Genomic DNA, 8,127 nt, shown 5'->3' with positions numbered 1-8,127 from the left:
GGAAAGACATACCATGTTCATGGATAGGTAGACTCAACATTGTGAAAATGGCAATTCTACCCAAAGCAAACTACAAATACAATGCAATCCCAATCCAAATACCAACAACACTTTTTTTTTGTATAAATTTTTTTTATTAACTTTTATTGAGCTTCAAGTGAATGTTTACAAATCAAGTCAAACTGTCACATATAAGTTTATATACACCTTACTCCGTACTCCCACTTGCTCTCCCCCTAATGAGTCAGCCCTTACAGTCTCTCGTGACAATTTTGCCAGCTTCCAACTCTCTCTATCCTCCCATCTCCCCTCCAGACAGGAGATGCCAACACAGTCTCAAGTGTCCACCTGATACAAATAGCTCACTCTTCATCGGCATCTCTCTCCTACCCACTGTTCAGTCCCTTTCATGTCTGATGAGTTGTCATTGGGAATGGTTCCTGTCCTGGGCCAACAGAAGGTTTGGGGACCATGACCGCCAGGATTCCTCTAGTCTCAGTCAGACCATTAAGTATGGTCTTTTTGTGAGAATTTGGGATCTCCATCCCACTGATCTCCTGCTCCCTCAGGAGTTCTCTGTTGTGCTCCCTGTCAGGGCAGTCATCGGTTGTGGCCGGGCACCATCTAGTTCTTCTGGTCTCAGGATGATGTAAGTCTCTGGTTGATGTGGCCCTTTCTGTCTCTTGGGCTCATAGTTATCGTGTGACCTTGGTGTTCTTCATTCTCCTTTGCTCCAGGTGGGTTGAGACCAATTGATGCATCTTAGATGGCCGCTTGTTAGCATTTAAGACCCCAGACGCCACATTTCAAAGTGGGATGCAGAATGTTTTCATAATAGCATTATTTTGCCAATTGACTTAGAAGTCCCCTTAAACCATGGTCCCAAAACCCCCACCCTTGCTCCGCTGACCTTTGAAGCATTCATTTTATCCCGGAAACTTCTTTGCTTTTTGTCCAGTCCAGTTGAGCTGACCTTCCATGTATTGAGTATTGTCCTTCTCTTCACCTAAAGCAGTTCTTACCTACTAATTAATCAGTAAAAAACCCTCTCCCACCCTCCCTCCCTCCCCTCCCCTCGTAACCACAGAAGTATGTGTTCTTCTCAGTTTATACTATTTCTCAAGATCTTATAATAGTGGTCTTATACAATATTTGTCCTTTTGCCTCTGACTGATTTCGCTCAGCATAATGCCTTCCAGGTTCCTCCATGTTATGAAATGTTTCACAGATCCGTCACTGTTCTTTATCGATGTGTAGTATTCCATTGTGTGAATATACCACAATTTATTTACCCATTCATCCGTTGATGGACACCTTGGTTGCTTCCAACTTTTTGCTATTGTAAACAGAGCTGCAATAAACATGGGTGTGCATATATCTGTTTGTGTGAAGGCCCTTATTTCTCTAGGGTATATTCCGAGGAGTGGGATTTCTGGGTTGTATGGTAGTTCTATTTCTGTTTAAGATAACGCCAGATAGATTTCCAAAGTGGCTGTACCATTTTACATTCCCACCAGCAGTGTATAAGAGTTCCAATCTTTCCGCAGCCTCTCCAACATTTATTATTCTGTGTTTTTTGGATTAATGCCAGCCTTGTTGGAGTGAGATGGAATCTCACCAACGACTCTTTTTAAAGAGATGGAAAAACCAATCATTAACTTTATTTGGAAAGGGAAGAGGCCCTGGATAAGTAAAGCACTATCGAAGAAGAAGAATAAAGTAGGAGGACTTGCACTACCTAACCTCAGAACCTACTATACAGCTATGGTAGTCAAAACAGCCTGGTACTGGTACAACGACAGATACATTGACCAATGGAACAGAATTGAGAACCCAGATGTAAATCCACCCATCAACAAGGGCCCAAAGTCCATCAAATGGGGAAAAGTCAGCCTTTTTAACAAATGGTGCTGGCAAAACTGGATGTCCATCTGCAAAAAAATGAAACAGGACCCATACCTCACACCATACACGAAACCTAATTTGAAATGGATCAAAGACTTAAATATAAAACCAGAAAACTATAAAGATCATAGAAGAAAAAATAGGATCAATACTAGAGGACCTAATACATGGTAAGAGCCATAACTAACTCCAGAAGATAATCTAGATAACTGGGATTATCTAAAAATTAAACACTTATGCTCATCAAAAGACTTCACCAAAAGAGTACAGACTGGGAAAAAAAATTTGGCTATGACAAATCCGACACAGGTCTAATCTCTAAAATCTACAGGAAAGTCCAACAGTTCTACAACAAAAAGACAAATAATCCAGTTAAAAAATGGCCAAAGAAAATGAACAGACATGTCATCAGAGAAGACATTCAAGCAGCTAACAGACATATGAGGAAATGCTTGTGATCATTAGCCATTAGAGAAATGCAAATCCAAACCACAATGAGATACCATCTCATACCAGCATTACTGGCATGAATCAAAAAAAAAAAACAAAACTGAAAATAACATATGTTCGAGAGGCTGCGGGGAGATTGGAACTCTTATGCACTGCTGGTGGAAATGCAGAATGGTACAACCATTTTGGAAAATGATATGGCACTTTCTTAGAAAGCTAGAAATAGACATACCGTAAAAAAAAATATATATATATATATGATCCAGCAATCCCACTCCTAGGAATATATACTAGAGAAGTAAGAGCCGTCACACTATAGACATATGCACACCCATGTTCATTGCAGCATTGTTCACAATAGCAAAAAGATTGAAATAACCTAGATGCCCATCAACAGGTGAATGACTAAACAAACTATGGTACATACACACAATGGAATACTATACAACAATAAAGAACAATGATGAATCTGAGAAGCATCTCACAACATGGATGAATCTGGAGGGCATTATGCTGAGTGAAATAAGTCAGTCACAAGCACAAGAGGACAAATATTGTATGAGACCACTACTATAAAAACTCATGAAAAGGTTTACACACAAAAGGAAACAATCTTTGATGGTTATGAGGGAGGGAAGGGGTGAGGATGGAAAAACACTAAATGGACAATAGAAAAGTGATAACTTCGGTGAAGGGTAAGACAGTACACAATACTGAGGAAGCCAGAACAACTCGTGTAAGGCAAGGTCATGTAAGCTCCATAGACACATCCAAGCTCCCTGATGGACTGAATTACTGGGCTGAGGGCTGTGGGGACCATGGCCTCAGGGAACATCTAGCTCAATTGGCATAACAGTTAATAAAGAAAGTGTTCTGCATTCTACTTTGGTGAGTAGCTTCTGGGGTCTTAAAAGCTTGTGAGCAGCCGTCTAAACTACTCCAATGGTCTCGCCCCATTTGAAGCAAGGGAGAATGAAGACAACTAAAGGCACAAGGGAAAGATTAGTCCAAAGGACTAATGGACCACAACTACCACAGCCTTCACCAGACTGAGTCCATACAACTAGAAGGTGCCTGGCTACCACCACTGATTGCTCTGACAGGGATCACAATAGAGGGTCCTGGATAGAGCTGGAGAGAAATGTAGAACAAAATTCTAACTCACAAAAAAAGAGCAGACTTATTAGCCTGACAAGACTGGAGAAATCCCAAGAGTATGGCCCCTGTGACACCCTTTTAGCTCGGTAGTGAAATCACTCCTGAAGTTCACCCTTCAGCCAAAGATTAGACAGGCCCATAAAACGAAATGAGACTGTCATGGGTTCAATTGTGTCCCCCCCAAAATATCTGTCAGCTTGGCTAGGTCATGATTCCCTTGTATGATTGTCTACCGTTTTATCATCTGATGTGATTTCCTTATGTGTTGCAAATCCTATCGCTATGATGTGATAAAATGGATTAGCAGCAGTTATATTGATGAGATCTACAAGATTAGATAATGTCTTCAGCCAATCCCTTTTGAGATATAAAAGAGAGAAGAGAGCAGAGAAACAGGGGACCTCATACCACCAAGAAAGCAGTGCCAGGAACAGTGTGTCCTTTGGACCCGAGTTTCCCGCACTGAGATGCTCCCAGACCAAGGGAAGACTGATGACAAGGACCTTCCTTCAGAGCTGACAGGGAAAGTCTTCCCCTGAAGCTGGCACCCTGAATTTGGACTTCAAGCCTATTGGATTGTGAGAGAATAAACTTTTCTTTGTTCTTAAAGCCATCCACTTGTATTTCTGTTACAGCAGCTCTAGATGACTAAAACAGAGACTAAAGGGGCATACCAGGACCAGAGGACAGGAGGGGACAGGAAATCTGGTAATAGGGGACCCAAGATCGAGATGGAGAGTTAACATGTAGTGTGGTTGGTAACCAATGTCACCAAACAATAGGTGTACTAACTATTTAATGAGCAGCTAGTTTGTTCTGTAAACCTTCATCTAAAGGACAGTAATAATAATAATAAGTATGCCAGTCCCACTCCCTCTTTTTACAGATGAGGAGGCAAAGGTCCAGAAAAGGGAAATGACTTCTCCAAGGTCACACAGCTGCCTGGTGAAAGAGCCAGAAAAAAGACCCAGTTCTTCTAACTCCATGCCCAACGCTCTTCCCTATGTCACTGTCTTCAAAGAAGTCATTCAGCTATCTTCTGTGCAAAGAAAATATATATTCCTGGCTTTGCTACTTACTAGACATGTGGTATAAGCCAGGTTACTTAATCACTCTCTACCTCAGTTTTCCAGATGGTGAAATAGGGTTAATACTTAGTGTGACCATATGTGTTACTCTGCTAGCACCTTACTGTGTTAATGTGTGTTATGCACTGCTAAAACGTCTAGCACATGCCAAGTGCTCAATAACGTTAGCCGTCATTTGAACTATGGAGTAAAAACACGTTTGTTAAACACTGCGGTAATTAACAACCACTTAATTAGCTTTCCCTTGGATTCTTCCATCCCCTCAGTTCTTTTTAACATACTCTTAAGTTTTCTTTGAGGAGCCTTTTAAAAAATTAAGTTCCTAATGACAGTTTTTATTTTATTTATTTTTTAACAAGGTTGACTGTGACTATCTCTTGTCATTGGATACTTTTAACTAATACCTTGTCTTTTCTAACTATCCTTAATTTTGCCTTTCCAAAATTCAGGTAGATGATTTGTCCAAGGTCACACAGCTGGCTAGTGGAAGAGCCAGAGGAAAGACCCAGGTCTCCTAACTCCCTGTCCAGTGCTCTTTTGTATCTCACCATATTCAAAGAAAGTCATTCAACTATCTTCTGAGGAAGAATATATAATTCCAAATAATAAAACTATTAAGATGCCTTTTATGCCTGAACTATCTTTCAGTTTCTGAAAATGACCATTAGGTAACACGAAGACTTGTTCCTTGCCCTACAAAAAAAAAAAAGAACAATAATTAGGGTTTTCTACAGTTCTCCAAGTTTTAACTAAATCAATACTGTTAGGTGTGATTTTGTCTGCTAAACTTAGTTAAAAAAAAAAAAAGAGTGTTTTTGCTAGATTAATTGCACATAAATAAAAGACACCATGAGTTCCTGGCTGGTGAAAATGGTTAATGAGCTCAGCTGCTAACTGAAAGGCTGGAGGTTGGAGTCCACCCAGTGGCACCTTGGAAAACAGACCTGGTAAGCCACTTCCAAAAAATCAGCCATTGAAAACCGCTGGGGCACAGTTCTACTCTAACACACATGGGGTGCGGCGAGTCAGAGTCGGCTTGACAGCGACTGACTGGTTAAAATATACTAACAGAACTACTTTCAATGATCGAAACATTCCAGTTTAAAAAAAAAAAAAGTTAAAGCACTAAGACTGATACAATAATTCTACTGAAAGATTTTTTTACAAGGTTCTAGATCACAACCCACCCCTCCGCCTTTTTTTTTCTTTCTTTTCATTTTGTTCTTAAAGAGTCTGAATAGACTGAAGGGGTACCTCAGTTAAATGAAAATCTTCAGGGGCTTATTGCTTATTTCAGCCCTTGGTTAGATCCAGTAGCCAAGCTATATCCACCTTGTCTAAGAGCTAACGGCAATAGCAAAACATATAAAAATGTCAGTTAATTTAATTGAGGGTGTCCACTAAATATAATGGTCCCCAGGCCATACAAACTCTTCTATTGACAAAAAATAACACTTTTCAGCTGGTCCCCTCAATTCCTATGAAATCTTGCTGTTTTCCCCTTTACATATTACTTTCTGCTGCTGCAACACCTTCCTTCTTACACCTGAAAAGGGGGGACCCCATGGTTACTTAATATCTGTTAGGGAACTCTCCGTAAGAAGTTCTAGAGACTCGCTTGAATAAATCTGATTTAATTGTGTTTGTGAATGATTCTCAGTTAATATAATAAAAAAAAGTTATTGCCAAACATGTTATACTATCACAGGATTAAATTTACCCTTAAATCGTAGGCTTCTCACAGAAATTAAATCAGTTCAGATGGCTGAATTAATTGTCCTCACCCAGACTTAGTAACTGACAGAAGATAAATATTTTTATTCATATAAGTATATGATTTTAGCTTAATCTATGGCTTTGAGATGCTTTAGAAACGAAGATATTTTCTGACTTTGGAAGACCTATAAAATAAAAGTAAGATAACAGGTGATGCAGGCTACACCCCAGGGAAACTGCTTTTAGGTTGGATCAGGGATGTGACCTGAGTAAGGGTGTTACATCCCACCCCAATCCTCTTTAACATAACCCAAACTTGCCTCATTAACCACCGGCAGAGATAAGGTTTTATAATACGTAGGAAACTTACATCAATCACAAAATGGAGGACAACCACACAGTACTGGGAATCATGGCTAACAAAGTTGACACATATTTTGGCGGGACACAATTCAATCCATGACAAATACTTAACGATAGCTGAGACAGACTGGCCATGATAATGAACCAATGTCGATAGGGTAATTTTAAGAGATATTGATGAGGATGTTTTCAATGCATTTCTCACCTGCCAATGATACAATTTTTGCAGGAACGTTAAAATAGAGCATGGATAGGACCCAAAACTTTGAGGATCCTTTAAAACCAAAACCAATTCAGTTGCTGTCAATTCAATTACGACTCATGGAGACCCATGTGTTGTAGAATAGAACTGTGCTCCGTAGGGTTTTCAAGGCTGTGACCTTTTGGGAGCAGATGGACAGACCCTTCTTCCACGACACTTGCCAACCTGCTGGTTAGTAGTCAAGCACTTAACTGTTGGCACTTTTTACTTGAACGCCAACTAATGAAGTATTTTTTTCGTTTGTTTTTTACTTCCCATTCTTCCTTTCCCCTAGTCCTTGGTAACCATTAATTTTTGTCTCGGTGAGTTTGCCTATTCTAGATATTTCATAAAAGTGGAAGCATACAATATTTGACCTTTTGTGCTTGGCTTATTTCACTTAACAATGTTTTCAAGGTTCATCTATGTGATGACATATATCAGAATTTTAATTCTCTTTGTAGCTGAATAATACTCTATTGTATGTATATACCACATTTTATTTATCCATTCATACATGTAACAAAACATTTTCCATTCTGAGATTTTTTACAAATATAATTCCGTGACATTATTCATGTCCATCATCATCACCACTATCCATTTCCAAATTTTGCCATCACCCTTAACCGAAACTCAGTGTCCCATAGGCAATGGCTCCCCCTTTCCCTCTCCCTCTGCCCCTGGAAACCATTAAACTTTGGTCTCTATACACTTGCCAATTCTAGATATATCATGTAAGTGGTATTATATAATATTTGTCCTTTCCATAATGTTTTCAAGATTCATCCTGTTACGGCGTGCACGAGGACTTCATTTCTCTCTTGGGGAGTAATATTCCATTGGGACCATTGGTGATTCAGTGGTAGAATTCTCACTAGTGGGAGACCCAGGTTTGATTCTCCAGCCAGTGCATCTCAGGCACAGCCACCAACCATCTGTCCATGGAGGCTTGCTTGTTGCAATGTTGCAGAAGAGGTTTTGGTAGAACTTCCAGATTAAGACAGACTAGGAAGAAAGATGTGATGACCTACTTCCAAAAATCAGCCAGTGAAACCCTTAGGGATCACAATGGTCTGATCCACAACCAGTCATGAGAATGGCCCAGGACTGGGCAGCTTTTTTTTTCTGTTGTTCATGAGGTCACCGTGAATCAGAGGCTGACTCAATGGTGGCTAAAACAACAATATTCTGTTGTATGTACGT

Source organism: Elephas maximus, chromosome 1 (genome assembly GCF_024166365.1).
Source record: "Elephas maximus indicus isolate mEleMax1 chromosome 1, mEleMax1 primary haplotype, whole genome shotgun sequence".
NCBI classification, from domain to species: Eukaryota; Metazoa; Chordata; class Mammalia; order Proboscidea; family Elephantidae; genus Elephas; species Elephas maximus.
Note: the sequence above shows the minus strand (reverse complement) of the source record.